Source organism: Rhea americana, unplaced genomic scaffold (assembly GCF_003343005.1).
Source record: "Rhea americana isolate MKP2758 unplaced genomic scaffold, rheAme1 scaffold_571, whole genome shotgun sequence".
Classification (NCBI taxonomy): domain Eukaryota; kingdom Metazoa; phylum Chordata; class Aves; order Rheiformes; family Rheidae; genus Rhea; species Rhea americana.
In genome coordinates, this window is record NW_028186725.1 from 57,794 (window position 1) to 76,092 (window position 18,299).

The following is an 18,299-nucleotide window of genomic DNA, read 5'->3' on the forward strand; positions in this document are numbered from 1 at the left end:
CCGCGCGGGGACACGCCGGGGCATTCCCCGGGCAGGAGCAGCGGCCACGTGTTTTGCAAGCCGAGCAGCTGCCRGGGTGAGGGAACAGCAGAAACCGGTGCTGGTGTGTCCGAGCGGGGGCTGAATGCAGGCGTCGGCGAGGGCCAAGGCATGGGGACAGCAGGGACGGGGACGGGGCAGGGCCGGCCCCAGCAGTGCAGCTATTCTGGCTCGCTGGCACGTTCCTCCCGTGCTGCGTGGTGAGCGCTCCCGTGGGTCGGCGTTGGCTCCCCTCGCTGGGGCAGCGAGGCTTCCCGGGAGAGGCCGAAACGCCTGTGTTGGAGGCTGCCTGCAGACTCGGGCAGGTGCTGTTGAAGCAGCTCRTGTTTTCCAGCGTTTCTTTGCAGCTAGGAGGTCTGCAGCCCTTTCTTCCCAGCCGGTGCTGGGGCCTGATGCGATCGAGGCTCTAGACTGCTTAGTTACAGTGTAACCTAGATCAGCACGTACCTTACTCTAAAATTGCTTGTGCTTGATCATATCTGACCCCAACGGGCAACAGCATCGCCCCAGAGAGGCAGTGGGAGGATAAACCTTAGTGTCCCAAAGCAGCACTGAGATGAAGTTCAGCAGAGAAGTTTGGTCCAGGGAGGGACTTGGAAGCAGCAGGCTCAGTCAAATAGCCAAATCACCAACCTTGGAGTTACTGTGAGGAGCTGGATGAGTAGGACCTAGATTAAACTGCACCGTGTCGTATCTGAAGCCTGTGAACTTGGGAAGCATTCATCTACCAACACCCCGAGCTTTCCCTCTTCRGGGCTTACAGCAAAAGCAGAAGTATCTCTGTAAGACTGCTGCTCATCAGAAATAAATGATCTGGTCCCCACGGGGCGCAGGAGGAATCCTGCCCCGACAGAGCAGGCCTCCCAAGCCAGCCAGGAAACAAGCCCATTGCAGGAGACCACCCTGGACTGGGGAAAAACAGGAGTCTGAGTGACCATGGAAATAAAATAACTTTCAGTTTATTAATTAATTACCGTTAATGATTTTTACTTAATTAATTAATCAAGCCAGGGTGTTTTTTGTGTGTTTTTTTTTTTTTTTAATATATCACCTCTGCACCCCAGGCTTGTTTGCTCCCAGGGTATCGGAGGGCTGTCCCGATAATCCCAAAGCCTTGTGTGATGGACATGACCTAAGAACCAGTTTTGATGCCTTTCCGCTAAACCGCAACTGCAAGGGGATTTCAGCACATGCCTGGCGTTTGTGTGCATTTGGTTTCTTAACCTGTGTGAACCCCATTAAACCTGACTGAGGTGAATACGGGGTGGATCCACCAGCTGAAATCTCTCACGGTGGTCTGGGGTCTCCCCTAGTCCATCTCTTCTCTGTTTGATTTCTTGCTGCCCGGGAGCCCACCGACATTTGTAATTGAATTTAAGGGCTTCTGCGCAGGGGAGCGGAGTTGCATTAATCACTGCAACCTGGCGGAGCTGGGCCGATAGATCTTCCTAGCGCGTAAAATAACTCATGTTCATCATTGCCTGTGACTTATCCTCTTCTCTGTCTCGTACATGAATTATTTAGGGTGACGCTGGGGGAGGCGGGGGGGGAGGAAAGCCCCCCATGTCTGCCCACAGCCCTGGGGGGCAGAGCGGCGAGGCTACGCAGAGCTGGGGCGGGTGCAGCGGGGTGCTGGCCTGCCCCACCAGCACCCCGGCTTGCGCTCAGCCCCGGTCTGCACCCTCCGAGGGGGCCACTGCAAAATTAATCGTGCGTTTGACRGCAGCGCGTTGAACTCTCCAAGTGTCTCCACCTGGGCTTCTCTGGACAGGCTCTGCCCCCATCTGCCTCGGAGCCGGCTGCAGGGCTGTGTCCGTCATTGGCGCCGCGTTTGTTTTGCTGTGGGTATTTTTCTTCAGCCCCAATTACGCTCAGGCTTACACCAAAACAAACAAGCCCTGGGACTCGGAGGTACCTGGCGGGCTCAGACAGGCTGGTGCCGCGCCTGGCCCCGGGGCTGATAAAGGACCCGCGGTGTCGCTGCGCCGGCGTCGGGGCTTGCACGACGCCGCGCGCTTTCTCCCGACAATTAATCACCGGGGAGCGGGCGCCATCAATTAATGGGTAATCGGCCTCCTCCGGCTAGGTCGGGATTTTGGGGCCGGGCTCCKTTCGTTCGGCGGGAAGCGGCGTCCCCCACGGCAGCGCCCGCAGCACAAACCCGGAGGGAGCCGGGGAAAAAGCGCCGGCTTTGGGCAAGCCGTCGGCGAGGCGACCGGCCGCAGCCCCCTCCGCGCCGGGGACCCGGCGTGGCCGATGCGGCTGTGCCGGGGCGCGGGGCGAAGCAGCGCCCGGCAGCGGGCCTCGCTTTACGGAGGACGCCCCGCATCCTCCGCGAGCTCCGGGACGGGTCGGCGGAGGAGGAGGACGGCGCGGGGAGTAACTTGATGCTCTGAGTGTCCAGAAAAGATCCTGCTAGAAATACCCATCTGACACGCTACTTGAGATAAAGCAGGGGAGTCGGCTTTACTTTACCTTATCGGACACGTTTCCTCCAGAGAGATCTCCATCAGCTCTGGGAGGAAACTACTGGATTTTTTTTTTTGTGTGTGTGTGTGTGTGTTTTTCCTTTTGAATTTTTTCAAGAGCAACAAAGACTGTAGACATTGGTGGGAAAAAAATGCTTCACTTGATCCCTGGTTTGCTAGTGAGAAAGTTTTAAATTGGAAAGTTTTTGTCTCTATTTTCTTCCAGAACTAGAAATAGATCATTTAGGTTTTTGTTTTGTTTTTCTTTTCACAGCTGAGACAAAGTGGAAAATGCTGCCTGGAGAACAAGGTGGAAGASAAATTTTTAAGTTGAAGAAGAACAAATGACACGCTTGGAAAGCTGTATTTTTCATAATTATCCAATGGAGACAAAGTAAAGCGCAAACAACAACATGAACACTAATTCAAGGCTCTTTTAATGCAATTCTATTTTTCAGTGAAAGAAGCAGCTTGTTAGAAGGCATTTCCAGACAACCCTTCTGATCCTCGCGAASTGACTCTCTGCCTCCTGCCCTCATTGCACATACTTAAGACGGATTGGGAAGTAAAAGAAAAAAAAAAGAAAAAAAATTAAATACCTTCATTCCATTAAGCCTAGCTGGGGTTTTTGACCGTTGGGCTTCACTTGGCCTGGCCTAAGGCTGGCTGCTTGCAAACTGTGGAGCAAATAGCATTGCTGCCAGGGCTTGCTGTTACCAGTCCTCCTTCTTCTGGAGGTTTTGGCATCTCAGTGCCTCCCACTTCTCCCAGATGCTGCTCTGGGAGAGATGTGGATAGCAGCCGCCGGGGTCCACATCCGGGCACTGGAGCTTACAGCAAGGCCAGGAAGTCCCCTCTGAGGTATCTTCCCAAGGAGACGGGGACCCTCACACCCACCCAAACCTCCCACACCAAGGATGATGTCCACCTGGCCCCTCTGCCCGCAGCCAGCCCCTGCGTAACGCGTTGCCACCTGACCCCGCAGCTGCTTGCCACCCGCACCGGGCTCTCCACGCCATGCCAGCCATGTGGGACAGGGCAGCGTGGCTGCCAGCRTGCCAGCAGGACATCACAGCACCAGGCGGGATGGCTGCTCACCTGGCACCAGCCCAGCAAGCTGTCGTCTCTCCTCCACCGCGCTGCTAAGCATCGGAGGCGACACTCGTGGGCACCAGGTGAAGGTTTCTACTAGGCTGGGACTGGCAGAGAAGMAAAAGGGAAAAGAAGACATTTGCCCAACCTCCCAGATTTTCTGCCTCTGTTTTCTGCTCAGTTTTAACTTGCCCCTGTCATCTTGTAACATGAGGTTTGAATGTTCTGCCATGTCCTCACAGCCACAGCACTCGGGACTGCATTGGCCTTGGAGGCTCCTGATGTKGTCCTGACAGCTGGGCAGTAGGTAGTGAAAACACAGGCACTGGTTAGAGAAAACTAACAGGAGAGAGGTACCAGCAGGAGAAACAAATCAAAAAGGAGAGTTTGACAAATTCATGGCTGGCTCTTTAGTAAGTTTTAGCAGGGTGATGCCATCCATGCCTGGAGGCAGCTCCGCACCAGCTGGACCTGTGCTGCCCTCAGAGGTGATGCTCACACTGAGCTCAGCTACTATGTGGCAACAGGTTGGGGGGGATATGTGGGGCCTGGATGGTGAACTGAGCCCCATGTCTGCCTGACAGCAGTGTTAGGCCCTTGGAAAGCAGAGCTAGGTTTTCAAATTCTTCTTGACCTTCAATGCGTTGGTAGCTAGTTTGGGTGATGATGGATAGGCAAGGTATTTGGAGCTCATTAGTTTGCTGGGAGATATCAGCATATCACATCCCATAATGTGATCAGAGAGGGAGCAAGTCTCACTTGGAGAGCATGGCTTGCACACAACCAGGAGGCAGAGTGCTGCTTTGCCAAATCCCTCTGACAGCTGTGAGAGTTTCATCCTGATAAATAGGGAGCACCTGAGGAATGGCTCAGCCTTGGCTCTATAGTCATTGGGGGAGGGTGTTGCTCTCCATCTAGGTTGATTTCTCTAGGCTCTGAGATGCCCAAAGAAAGGTGGACTTGCAGGGGATTTTGGAGCTCTGTTCAGTGCTTCCTTGAAACCTTGCTGGCCCTGGAGTCTCCCAGGACCCTAGGAGACCAGGAGAAATCTCCAGAAGAAGTTTCCCAGGAGCCCTCAGCCTTAAGTCATGCAATCCTCAATGGACAGGTATGATGTGGAGCACAAGGGCTACACCACAGGCTGTGGTTGCCCTTAGCTTGGCTACACCTGGATTTGGGCTCCTCAGTGAAGCTGACCAGTCTTGTCTAGATCCCTGGAGCAAGAGAAGAGGCTGGGGCATTGTGCTGGGACTGGGGAAGACCTAGGTCTGGCAAGGCTGGGAGATGGGAGGTGATGGGCACATCTTGGGTGATGCAAGCTTTTTTCTAGACTGAGTCTGTGGCAAGGCTGGTTGCRTTTTCCTTGGTGTGTGTATGCTCTGAGGGTAGGCAGAGCATCTAAAGCTGTACTGAACAYGGCAACAGGTATATGTTGCTGGTGGTTCACTGGTGAGAAGGCTCAAGCCTAGATAGATGGAAGGAGGTGGCAGAGCTGGGATTAGTTCCCAGGATCCTGGTGCTCTTGCTCCAGTAACAGCTGTACTGGAGCCAGTTCAGGCTACTGGAAGGGAATCTCCAGCTGAGATCCTCAGGGGCAGGGGCAGAGTAGCCCAGTGCTGGGCACTTCCTGGAGAAAACAGGATGTGCACAGCCCTGCTCTCCCCTTCCGCCTCAGCTTTTGGAGGAGCCTTGGCACAGGGAAGTCACAGGGGCCAGCTGCCAGCCCAGGCTGCAGTCTGATGTTAATTAGAGCTGGCTGCTCACTGATGTTGGATGATGTTTCTGCAAGGGCTGGAGGGCCAGACCTGTGAGCCCACCCCACCAGGTCTGGTGTGGGGAGGCAGCCAGTGATGGACACACATGAAGGCCTCAGAGAGAGATGGATTTGTGATATTTAGGACTTATCCTCTCCATGGTGAGGGGCTGGGGGTCTTTCCATAGCCCTTCTGGGCTGCAGCAGAGGCAAGATGGAGTGGAAATGAAGGGGAGCTGCTGAAAGCTTTAAGGACTGGGTTGTAGCTGGCACTTCTGTGGCTGGTGAGCCTGTCCATCCACTCCAGGTGAGGTGGGAGGTCATGACGGATAAGCATATGGTGCCTCCTGGCCTCAAACTCTCCAAATCCCTGATGTCTCCTTTGAGAAGCTGTTGCTTCCTGTCTCCCAAAGAAATGGAAGAGCAAGAAGATTAAATAAAAGATCCTGTGGTGACAAACACAAGCAGCATGGCTCTGAGCCAAGTCACTAGCTCACCTTGGGGAAGGGCTCGGGGAGACACCACGGCCCCCGGACGGGCTGTGGCTGGAGGGAGGCCAGTTTTTCCGGCCAGCCCCATTGTTCTGCAGGACCTTCCCGTGACCAGAGGCCTGAGTAAACACCTCCAGCCCCGGGTACCCTGGAAAAGGGCAGATTTCCCTCCTCCAGCAGCTGGAGCATTCAGGGAAGGCCTGTTTCTTCTGAGAGCCCCTGGAAACCACCTCCTCTTCATCCAGTCCTTGCAAAGAGCCCGTGCCCGCAGCTAGCAGAAGGGGTTACTTGCTATTAAGAGGTGATGCCAGCAAGAGGACCAAGGTGGGTRGCTCATATGCAGAGATCTGGTTATGTGGGCCTCTCCTGAAAGGGTCAGGGTCTCATCTGCTTTTTCAGGACCTAAATCTTGCCCAAGTGTGGGTGTTCATGGGAAGTGCTTTAATTTACCCTTTTAATACTATTTAATTTATCAAATCCTTACTACTGAATAATTTTAATTATTTAATTTTTATTACTATTTGATTGCTAAAATTGCTTAGCTCATTTTGATGTTACTTGATTATTACCTAATAATCCTGCTGAATGTGAGAATTCTGCGTGAGCAAGGGCTGATGGTGGGTTTTGCAGGGAAAGCCAGGATCAAGGTGAAGATTATTTTGGAAGCTGCTGCCCTGGCTTCTGATGGCTATTGCCGGCTTTCTAAGTAAAGAGAAGATTGTGACTGCTCCTGGCCTGTGCCAACACAAAGGCAGCCAGATGCCCTGTGGGGGTGGCTTGGGTTAATCCTGATGACTTTGCATCTGTGCAGGCTGTTTTGCAGGAGGTCTGATGATAGTGAAATGGGGAAAGAGTTCTGTGTGTCCCGTTACTGCATTTCTTGCTGTGCAGCACCCTGCTGTTTCAGGAGAGCCCTGTCTCCCAAACTACACCAGTTTTGCATCTTGGACAGCACCAGGCTGCTTGCCCAGAGCCACCTTGTCATGTAAATTTGTTGGAGCCAGATTTAGCCTCTAGGAAATGGAGGCTGAGATGCATTTCCTCAGCAGTGCTCGCTCTGCGGGTCTGCTGCTGAGTGCGTTTCCCTGCGGTCAGCGCGCTCCCAGCCCTGCGGCCAGCGCTGTCATGCCATCATGCTTGCAGGTGATGCTAGGTAACCCTCTGGGCTGAGGGCTGGGTGGGCTCTTGCAGCCTTACAAGCCCACACGTCCGTGCTTTGGGGAGCCACTTCCTTTCTCTGAGCCGAGGCATCAGCTACTCCAGTAGGATCCAAGGCTGAGCTCAGACCCACTGAGCTCTTGCATCCTGGGGACTGGTCTCACTGGGCAGAGAGAAGAGCCTGCCCTGGGGACAGAGCCTGCAGCAGATGAGGCTCCCCCTGCACAGTGCAGGGCTCTAACTTCCTCTGGTGAGGTGGTCACGGATGCAGCATCATCTCGTGGGACGAGGAGAGGTGCTGAGCTGCTTGGGCAGGGCAATGGCTCAAGCAGCTGCAATGTCTGTGCATGCTGCACATCCACAGGGCAATGAAGGACTCTGTGCAGCCAGCTCTGCGGGTACTTGCCAGGCGGTAGGTGATACTAGGGGTTTAACTCTTCTCTACTGGTTGCAATTTTTAACCTGAGCTTATTTCCCTCTGAGCCTGCGAATGTCTGTGTCCTGGTTTGATTCTGTGCAAAATCAGACTGTGCTGTGGGAGGCTTACCGGTGTGCAGGGAAGAGCTGATGCCTGCCCAGCCTGCTTTGCTGTGCTGCTCTGGCACTGCCTGGAGAAAGTGTTGATTTTCCTCTCCTCCTCCCAGGCGGAGATGAGTTGGAGAGTGCAGGCAGCGAGCTGGGGAGCAGGTTAGCAGCCCGCTTTGTTTCTGTTATCAAAACCACTAAAAGAGACGCAGATGAACTAAGTGAGGAACTAAGTAAATAAAGGATTGACCTTCCACCCTTGGGGCCAGAGGGCAGCTACAAACTAGTGCTAATGGGAAATAGAGAGGCAAACTTATCAGGCTCTAGAGGAATTTGCCCTAGAAGCATCAAAGAAAGCAAGGGACTCGTGTGTCACTGTTTGCATCAACATGRGGACAGTGGCCCTGCCACCCTGAGGGCTGAGCTCAAGACATTGGCTCTGGAAGGGTCYTCATCTGCTGGCTCAAGGGCAGAGGCAGGTCTATGGGAAATGGCTGCTGGGGAACCACTGACTTGGGGGCTGTGGCTGTCATATTTTTACTGTGGTGCCCCATGAGTGACTTGACACAAGCATGTTGCCGTATTTCCCACAGTATCTTGCAAAGAAATCTTGGGGCTGCCATCTGCCAGTCAGGCCATGGCCTGTTGCTAGGTGGGGTGAGCAAGAGACTTGAGGGCTACTCAGGCAGCATAACTGATGGCACCTGCTTGTRTTGGCTTTTCCTTTCTTCATTCAGGCTACAGAGATGTACTCTGCCAGGATATACCTCGGAGCTGGCACTTATATGTTAAACCTGCAGGTACTGGGAGTGAGGACTGCTGAAAAAGCTTGGGTCTTTTTTTTTTTTTTTTTTTTGGTTGTCCCAAGGCCTTCAGAAGACTTCTTAAACATGGAGCCACATCAAAGTGTTTCAGGTTGGGCAACCAAAATGCCAGTTTCTTTAGGCCATACAGAAAGAGGTATATGGGTGATAATCATAWGATAGAGACAGAAGACCACAGGGGGCGAATGTATCAATAGGAGGTGGCAGGTGGACATGGCCACAAGAAAGAAGGAAAGACAGAAGAAGATCACAGAAAGGAGAGCTGGAAGGGAGATCAGCAGAAGCAAGCTAAGATCCAAGGTGGATCTGTCTTGTCCTGACTAAAGGAAGTTGAACAGAGGGATGTTTTCTGCTGTTGCTTTTCTGAGTCTCGCATTGGCTGGGAGAGAGGGGCAGCTCTGCCCAGTGTTATTAATAGCTGGGGACACATACGCTGGCACAGAGCACTTCTGATGGGCCCACAGGGCTCTCAAATGCTGGATAATGCATGGCTGATAGCCAGGCAGTAATTCAGTCACAAGATCATGATAATGTGTGGAAACCTCTCTAGGCCTGTTGCATTATGAAGTGCTGTGAGTGATTTACACGCTGTTAGCAGCTAACTGATCTGTGTGTTAYGTACAGCACAACTGGACCCTCTGGGCTCCTTATGGCTCCACTTGCCTTTTCACTTGATCCCTGGGAATCTGCCTGCTTCTCAAGTAAATGCATTTTGTTGTCTATATTTCAAACCTAAACTCTCTGGAGTAGCCATGTGATATACAGATATCACTTCTGTGATGCTCCCACTGCTGGGCTGGGCTTGCTTGTGTAGCTCATCAGGTTGGTACTACATTAGCTCTCCCGGGAGAGACCCCCATGAGCCAACGAATGGCAATAGACACATCACAGTTCCCTTGGAGCACATCCCTCTTGCAGATGAGAGCTGGTCACAAAGAAGGTGAGGGTGGATTTGTGAGACCCAACAGCAATGTCCCCACAAWAGAGCTAATCTGAGCTTTTAATATGAGCATTGCCCCATCTTTCTTCCCATCTGGTTCTGTGTCTGACAGAGACCTGCTAAAGTGGCCCTTGGTGGATGGCTGTGTCTCAGTTTCCCTCTCTGCCACACTGAGATCTGCTCCTGAGATGCCAGCTGGGCACGAGCAAATATCCACTGGAAGTAGGGAGCTTTGGATGGAGACTGCAGCTCCTCAGACAGTGTGCAGTTGGCTTTTCAGCCTGCCCTCCAGACAGGTGTGAGTGGGGGCTGGAGCATGCCTGGATGCGCGGGCTTTCCTGGACTCGCATCTGACCATGACGCAGCTAGCTCACACCGGCGTGACTCCTCCCTTGCAACCGTGGCCATTGCACTGAGCAAGTCATTTCCCAGCAGTGCAAAAAATTCCCAGTCCCCCCAAACCCCTGTTAAGAACTTCCACATCTCATTGAGCTGTTATTAATAGGGGGGGTTGTCTGGTGTCACAGTGGAGATGTAAAATACATTAACATTATCACATAATCTTATTTAGCAAACACTTGTGTCGCTTCGCCCTTGGTAATTGCATTTGGGAGATGCAATATTTATGAAAGGGGAGAAGGAAATGTCTTGGCTCATCTTCTCTGAGCAGTAAAAATCCTGGGGAAAAAATGACAYGGTGAGGGGGTGGCATGAGCTTAGGAAGGTGACGTCAGGGCTGCCACTTTTGTCATAGTGAGTTCAGTGTTTAATGGGACTTTTTGTCTGAGCCTGGGCTTTGCCAGTGGTCCACTCCTGAAATGTAGTGAGACTGGGGATGTGGATCTGGATTTTTGCAAGCAGCTCTTTTACACTGGGCTATATTTGAGCCCAGCACTCTCGCAGCATTTCTGCCAACACTGCTTCAAGCTTGCTCGCTGACTTAGGTTAGCTCTTGCTTTTAATTGCACCTGTAAGGCTCCCTGATGAGGGGCTGCAGTCAGGGKTAAGCTCCAAGGATGCTGCCTGCTAAGCGTGATGATTGATGYGGATTTCTCCTAGGACTGAAATCCACCTAACCAGCTCTGCTTTTTTTTGCAGGATTTCACAGACTGACAGCAAGGTCTGAAGGGCAGACAGTTGGTTTCTTCTGGATATAAATGCTGCCGACCCTGGGAGTTCAGATCTAGAGCTGGAATGTGCAGCCATTTCCCCTGCCTCTCGAGCCCCGGATCTTGCCACTTCCAATTTTGGGGGAAGTTTGCATCAGGGTTTGAACTTCTAGAAGTTGGCCAGGTTTCTCGGAGCTTGCTGTACTTTGCAAACTGAGCCAGCTACAGCAGCGACACAGAAAAGAGTGGGAGAGAGGCATCTTGGAAGGTGACCCTAGTACACCAGGCACCTTCGTTTTTTCCCTAGCCTTCAAATATTTGTCACCAGAAATGAACTCCTTTTCCACGCCTCTAACCACCCATGTCCCTTCACGTCCCCAGTCCCCATCGCTGAGCCTCGGCCAGCCAGTGTGGCGTTTGGGCTCKGTCCTCTCCCAGGTCGTGCAAACTCCAGCTCCAGAAAGTAGCAGCGGGAGCAGTTACATGAAACAGCAAGTTTACCCAAAAAAACTCGACCCTACTTGTCCTATTTGGGTTAGAATTGGCAATTAAGAGCTGTAAGTGACGTGCACGGAACTAAAAATACTTGTGCAACCAGCCCTGACTTATACCCGCACACCCGTTTTTATTTGTTTTGTGTTGTTCGCTCTCCGAGCTGGCTTTCAGGATCCTCTCCGGATGGGCAAACCCAGACACCTCAAATTCGGCGGGATAGAGACGGGTCCGTCTTCACTGCGTTTGCACCGTGAATCCTCGCTGAAGTCTGGGAGGCTGCAGTAGTRGGAATTGCAACTAACTGCGGGGGCAAAAGACAATTAATATAACAATGGAAAATAGTTATTTATTTAATTTAATTTACAAGTGTGGAAAATACTGTTTGTATAAATGTTCGATCTTGTTTCAAATCCAGATAATCTCTTGCACTGCGCGTCCATGAAGCAGTAAATTCCCAGACTGGATTTTTTTTTAATATATTATTACTGCGGATACCGGGACGAGCTGGGTGCAGAARCACATCCTGATACGTGCTTGCAGGAACTCTGTGCCATGGAGGAGAAAATACGCTCTAGAAACACCAACTATTTTCAATTTCTATATCTCTTCTCCAATTTTTGCTATAGTAAATCCAAAGCACTCTCTAGTTCCTGCGGATGGTGCTTCTCAGCTGAAAATGATGTGTAATTAATTTTATAAATGCCATGGCAGAATCTAGTTTAATTTCTGCAAGTGATCTGCAAGCATCTGAACCCTCCGGTGTCTCCTGTATCTTGGCAAACGAAGGTGACGGCTCAGAAGTTTTGGGGACGGCGATGGTGGCTCAGAGGACTGTCACTGTCCCCCGACTCTGCTGGCCGCCAGAGCTGAGGCTGCCTCCTCCTCCCTTCAGCTCCAACCTGCCATTTCTCCTTTTATCTTAATCTTCTTCTAYCTTTGAGCAAGCAGATTTTTAAAATTTTATTTTTTATTTAATTTAATTTTATTTTTTTAAGGAAAGGGAGCTTTGAGCACCTCCCCGGGCGCAGGAGGGACGAGCCGCGGGCACGCCGGCAGGGCCGGGGACGAAGGCGCCTGCTGTGCACCCTCGCCGCCAAAGGCTGGGGCCGACAGCAGCAAATTAGAGTTAAGTTTACCCATTGGCTCTGCCATAATTTGTATTTGCTTTCGCGTGCTAATTAACCTCGGGGAGAAAAATAAATCAAAAAACCGCGAAGATTTGCCGAGGTGGGTTTTGAGGTTTTACAGCTAAGCCAGTAACGACGCTGGCAATAATTGCGACCATTACGGTCGGATCTTCTCGTTCATTAGTGAAAGCTACTTCGCTCGCGGAGCGCCCCCGGCCCCCGCACGGCGTTTGCGGGGAAGTCTGTGCCCCTGCCCGCCGAGGGCTGCTCGGCGGGGGCGCGGGGGGGGGGTGGAAGGCAAAAATCTGTTGGCAAAGCAAGACGTGGTCTGATGGGGAAAAGGCCTTGGGGTGGGAGCAGGCAGAGGAGACAAAAGCAGCCCGCCGTCCCCCCGGCAGGCAAACAAGCCCGGCAGCTGCCGGCAGCGGGCCCGGGGCGCCGCGACCGCCACCCGCTCTGTCGCGACAGGCCCCCTGCGCCGCAGCACTGCGAGGGGCGACCTGCGGGGGCGGGGGGTCCCGGCGGGGGCGTCCCCCCACGCCTGCTCCCACGCTTTCTGCCCTGCGCAGCGAGAGAGGGAAACCGCAATTAACCGGCGCGGGGGAGGGTAATTAAGCGAGGAGTTAATGAGGGAGCGGCGGGGAGGGGGGTGTCCCAGGCCCGGCGCCCCCGGGGGCAGCCAGACGTTGTTCATTAGCGGGCAGGGCCGGTGCGGGCGGGTGGGCAGGGGGAAGGGGCTAATGGGATTACACGCATTTCTGCACGGTGGCGAGAGGGGCCGGTGCCAGCGGACCAATAACTTATTGGCAGATGCTCCTCCGGCGAAAGGGAACATGAATATTCATAGGGTGCCGCCAGGCGTTTCGTTCCCCCCTCCCTCACTCCCCAAAACACCACCCCACTGGGTTTAGCACCTTCCAGGTGCTCCCTATCCAGGGGGCTCCGACACCCCGAAGTCGCCGACCTGTTGCACGGAGCTGGGCAGTCCTTGTGCAAGGCRCTGTACAGGGCAGGGGCAGAGAGGCGGCGAGGAGAGTTTGCTAGGTGCGGGCCGACTTGCCCTTCAGGGCTCTGCGGCGACTGAATCGCTTGCACCCATGGGTGAGCTGAATTGTGACAGTTCTCTTGCTAGTGGCTTTTAGCTCCCGGGGTCGCCCGATCCCTCGCCTGARCAACCCATTTCATAGCTTGGCCGAAGAGGGTTGCAAAAGGATCATTTGCTCTGCGCAGCCAGCGGCCACAGGGAGGAGAGGTGGAAGTTTGTGAACTGTTCTTAACACCGGTTTTCGGTGGGATTGGAGATTCCTCTGTGGGAGGGCTTAAAGCCTTGATCTAAACGGCTTTTCCCGGATAGTCCCACCCTGACGCCGAGGAGAAGGGGACAAGCTCCAGCTCTGATGTGGCGGCCAGCTCCCAAGCTAGCCGCGCACTGGTTTGCACTGGGGAGCAGAGGTGCCTCCCAGCCGAGAGAGGAGAGAGCTCGTTAGCAAACGGGGGAGCCAGGCGCGCTCCTTGCAGGGGCTCCCMAAGGCCCATGTACAGCGCCGAGCACAACCCGGCCTCAGCTCTCCGCACGCCCACGGTCCCAGCCGGCCCGATCCTCCCGCTGCGACCGCGGCTCTTTCCGCTCCGTATTAATTCGTAGCGTCTCGGTCATTTGTAACCATAAAGGGGAGAAATATTGTTGCGGGCGAAGTTTGTGCGATGTTGAGGCTTCTGCCCGCTCCCGCTGCGCCGGGCACTTTATACTCATTAAGTGCAGCAGAGCTAAGTCATTACAGTAATAAGGAGTTATGCTGAATACAAGGGGCCACGTTTCCAAAGCCATAAATTACAACTGTCAGTGCATATTCGAGGGATCAACAGAGCTGGGAATAATTATTTACAGCGTGCTTTATAGAGCAATTAAAAATTCCCCAAATGGTGTTAATTGCTTTTAATGCGCAGGATGCGCGGCCTGCCCTTCCCGCGGACGTTTAGCCGGAGAAAAAAGCAGCCGTGGCAGGGGGTGCGGCTCTCCCCGACGGCTGCCCGCCCGCTCCCCGGGCTTGGTCGGCCCCCGACGGCGGGGCCCCTGCGCCGGGAGGGGGACCAGGATCCACTCTCAGGGGGTGTTTTTCCCGGGAATACGCAGGAAACGAGATTTCCCGAAGCAAAGCGCTCTCCGCCGGGGAGACCGGCCCGGGGTAGCCCGTCGTGCCCGCGAAGCCGGGACTGCGGCCGGGCAGCGCCGAGCACGGGCCAAGCGGAGCGCGGCGGCAGTGCGGCCGGGCACAGGAAAGGGAACGGCGGCTGCCACTCTGCCCCGATAGCCGAGATGTATCGCGACAGCTGCGACACCCCCGAGGGGAGCCCCTGCGCCATGGGAACGGCTGCCGCAATTAAAGCCGCCGGTGGGAAACGGCGCTGCCAAACATGAGGCAAGAGCGAGCCGGGCTCCAGCTCGGTGCCGCGGTGCGGCCCGGGCCCCGGGAGCCCTCGGGCCCCGCCGGCAGCCCCGTGTCCCCCGGGGCCGCGGCGCATTCGTTAGCGCCGCAAGGAGCCGTCGGGGCCGCGGCGCGTCCCGGCTCCCAGCGGGCTCCGCTGCGGCCCCGTCCGCGGTAATTGATTTCACAGGGGAAGGGGCAGGAGAGAAAGAACTCCGGAAAGTGATGGATGTGCGGAACGGGGAATAAGCACCCGGTGCTGGTCAAGCCCCCCGCCAAACGAAATAAATTAATTAGGAGGCGAGGAAGGGAGGGAGTCCGGGTGCGCTGGTGGGGTGCGGGTGTGCTTTCCACCACGCYGGTACCCGGCTGCAGCCAAAGTGCCTCCTGGAGTCGCTCGCTCTTGTTTAACGTAATCGGGAGTGTTTTACAAGTTTCAGAAAGCGCTGCTCAGGTTCAGAGCAAGTCCCGCGCGTTTTACTTGCCCAGCTCTCAGACATGTCACTTTTGTCCCTAGTCCCTGCAAGGGGGGGGGGGGGTGTATTTCGGAGCAGTCTCCCGGCCTGCAGCTGCTGGGCTCCGCTTGCTCTGCGCCTGGACTAGGAGGCAGCTTGTGCCGTGGTGCTAAATGTACGGAGGCTCCGGGGGGAGGCTGAGCTCCGGGGGAGTTCAACACTTAAGGGGAGCCCGCAAAAATCCAGCAAAACGAAGCAGAAGATGGGGAAGGAGGGTGAGGCTCGGGCCCTGGCCGGGCTGCCCCGCTCCCTCTCTGCTAGCTGCAGGCAGATGCTCCGGATCAATGAGAAAACCTGAGAAAGGATCCCCAGACCTTCATGACCAGAGCCGTTGGTGGGGAGGGCAGAGGGGGAGCCTTATGCAGCACAGGAGGGCCCCTCATCTCCATTGCTGCCCCTAGCATGGGTGCAGCTACCCCCTAACCGGTGGCAGGATTGACCCATGGCTCTGGAAGCCAGTTTGTTCCCCACACACTGGAGTAGGGACTTTCTCCATGCTCGCAGCATGTCCAGGCAGGGAACATGCACTCCATGGGGAAATAGTAGTCCCATACCAGCAGCCCGGGCAACCAGAGCTGGTATCTGGCAGCTGCTCTGGGGCAGGTGGGGGGGACAAAAGTTTCAAAGCTGTCAAGAATATATAAGCAGCTCTGGGTGCTTAGAGGGAGGGGAAGTTCTGGGGAACTAGAGATCAAGGGAATTGGGCTCCTCAGCTCACTGATTTTGCAGTGACTTGAAGAAGTTCGAGCTTTGAAGACTTTTTTTTTCTCTGCCTCCAAGGAGGGCTGAAATGGCTTTTTTCTCTTTTCTTTCTTTCTTTCTTTCTTTCTTTCTTTCTTTCTTTCTTTCTTTGTGTGTGATGCTTCCTGCAAAAAAAGACCAGAAAAAATAAGTCTCAAATTCTGTAGGTAGATATTTGAACACTTTAATTATTTTTTGGGGTTACTGACATCTTGAGTCCTGACAAATCAGGATAAATCTGACCCTCAGCAGGTGGGTGGTGGCTGGCTCGAGATCTACTTCCAAGGAACAGCTTGGAGCACCACTGCCACCCAGCCCTGGGTCAGTCATTTGTAGGATCATCGGATGCACCTTGGAGTGTTGAACCTTGTAAACTCTCCCGTACCCAACTAAAAGCACCAAGACAGGTGCTGACCAGCCCTGGTGAGTGAACTACAAGCACTGCATGCAAGGCGAATCACTCAGGGTGAAAGCCCTTCCGGATGTGGTGAAGCTGATAGAGTCTGTATGAAATCTCTACTGGGCCTGAGCTCTTACTGTTCAGTTCATCCAGCTTTGAAGGTCCTTGGCAGCTTTGGGGATGAAGGATATAGTCCTCCAGACTGTACTACAAGAGCTCAGAGTATAACATCCCTGTGTACACATCTGAAAGAAAGCCATAGAGCATAAGATTTCTCTGCAAAGCCTTAGGCAGCTCATGGGGAGAGAGATACAGAGTGGTCCCTGAGTGGCTAAGTGCCCTACCCGCCCTACTCCTGGTTGGAGAGCTTGGTGGGGAAGTGGGGAAAYTGAGCTCACACATTTCTGCAGATCACTCCATCTCAGCACCTACTCTCCTTTGGAGCTTGCAGGATGCACGAGGAGGTGGAAAAGGTCTCTTCTTGCGCCATGCAGGAATTGAATCCTGGGGATATGTGTCATTCCAAAAGCCATCAATAATTCCCATTGACTTCCAGGAGTCTTGAATCCCTGTTGGGATCACAGCTCTGCCTGCCCTTCTCCTTTGTCCTCACTTGGCAAAGAAAGACCCTGATTGAGCTTACCTGTGGTCTCTGTTTTGGCAGATTTTATTGCCTGAAAGCCCCTACCTTGGGCTTAGCAGCTGGTGGTTTGTGACCCTCATTATCCAGCCTGGCTCAGTGGTGGTGACCTTGTGATTGCTCAGGGCTGGTCCCTCTGGGGCCCTCAGCATCTGCTCAGACTGTGGGATCTCTGGTGCAGGGAAGGCAAAAGCTTTGCCCACCATGCAGAGACCTGTGCATTGACCAGGGCCTTTGGTCAGTGCATGCAATGTCACAAGCAGTGTGTGATGGCTGCATGATTTACTGCAGAAGGGGCATCACCCAGGCCCCAAAGCTAGATCTCCCCTGGATGCTGGAGCTCACTGAAACCAAGAGACCCCATAACCCTGCAGTGCCATGCAGGGCTAGCAGAGCATGCTCAGCTGCTTCCTTGCAAAGGCAGCCTGAAGGTGTTTGGGGTCGGCAAACAAATTCTGCCCCACGCTCCCTGTGTTGGAAGGAGCTGGAGAAGAGGCCCAGCCTCATCCCCAGAGAGGGATGAAGACAGCTGTGGCCCTCGGGGCTGAGAAGGCCCCCTGCCAGAAGGCAGCCCCCTCAACCCGGCCGGCCCCCGCCCTCACTCCCTCCCTCCCCTCTCAGCTCCTCCTAACCACAAGGACTTTGGTTGATGGAGCTGGCGCCAGTGAGTTCCCTGAAGAGTTCAGAAGTCAAGAACTGAGGCAGGTACGGGGAGGGGGGAAACCCGACCCCGGCRGGCAGGCAGGGCTGGGCAGTGGGGGGAAAGCAGGCTGGCCAGGCACTGGGCGCTGTGCTGGGCACCGGGCTGAGGGGTGGCCGTAAGCTGCTGCCAGCCCACTGAGTCCCCCCACCCTGAGCATCCCTACACGGGGTTGTGCTGACGAGTGTGGGTGCAGCAGGGATGGCGGGTCCCTGGTGGGGTTGTGGGGTGGCAGGGATGGGCAGGCAGCGCTGTGTGATGTGTGTGTTTGGGGGATATGAACACGCGTGTGTGTTAACATGCGTTTCTGTGTGAATGCATGGGTGCGTGAAGGTGCCGGTGTGAATGCGTGTGTGCTTGAGTGTGAACGCATGCATGTGCAAAGGTATGAGCGAGAACACGTGTGTGTGCATGAATGCATCATGTGTGAGGGTGCAAGTGCGTGTGCTGGGAGGTCTGTGGGTGTGAGAATTGTGCGTATGTGGGAACAAGTGCATATAAACGTAAGTGTGTGATGGTGTGGGAGTGTGTCCCGGCACGTCCCTCAGCGAGTGCGTGAGGCTGTTTGTGAGTGCGTGCAGCTTTGCCAGAGCGTTTGAGGCTCTAGGAGTGGGTGTGTTTGCGTGTTCGTACCTAGGGTTAAACGACTGGTGCTTCGCAGACCCCAGCCGGGAGGAAGGGACCTGCCCAGCMGGCCCCAGCCAGCCCCGGGGGACGAGGGGCCGCCGGGGCCGCGGTGGCCGCGCGGCGAGCCCGGCGCACCGGTGCCGGCGGAGGACGAGCCCGGAGGGGCAGCTGCTCGCGCGGCGCCGGGCAGAGCCGTCGGTGGCGGCGCGGGGGCCGCTCCCGGGGCGCC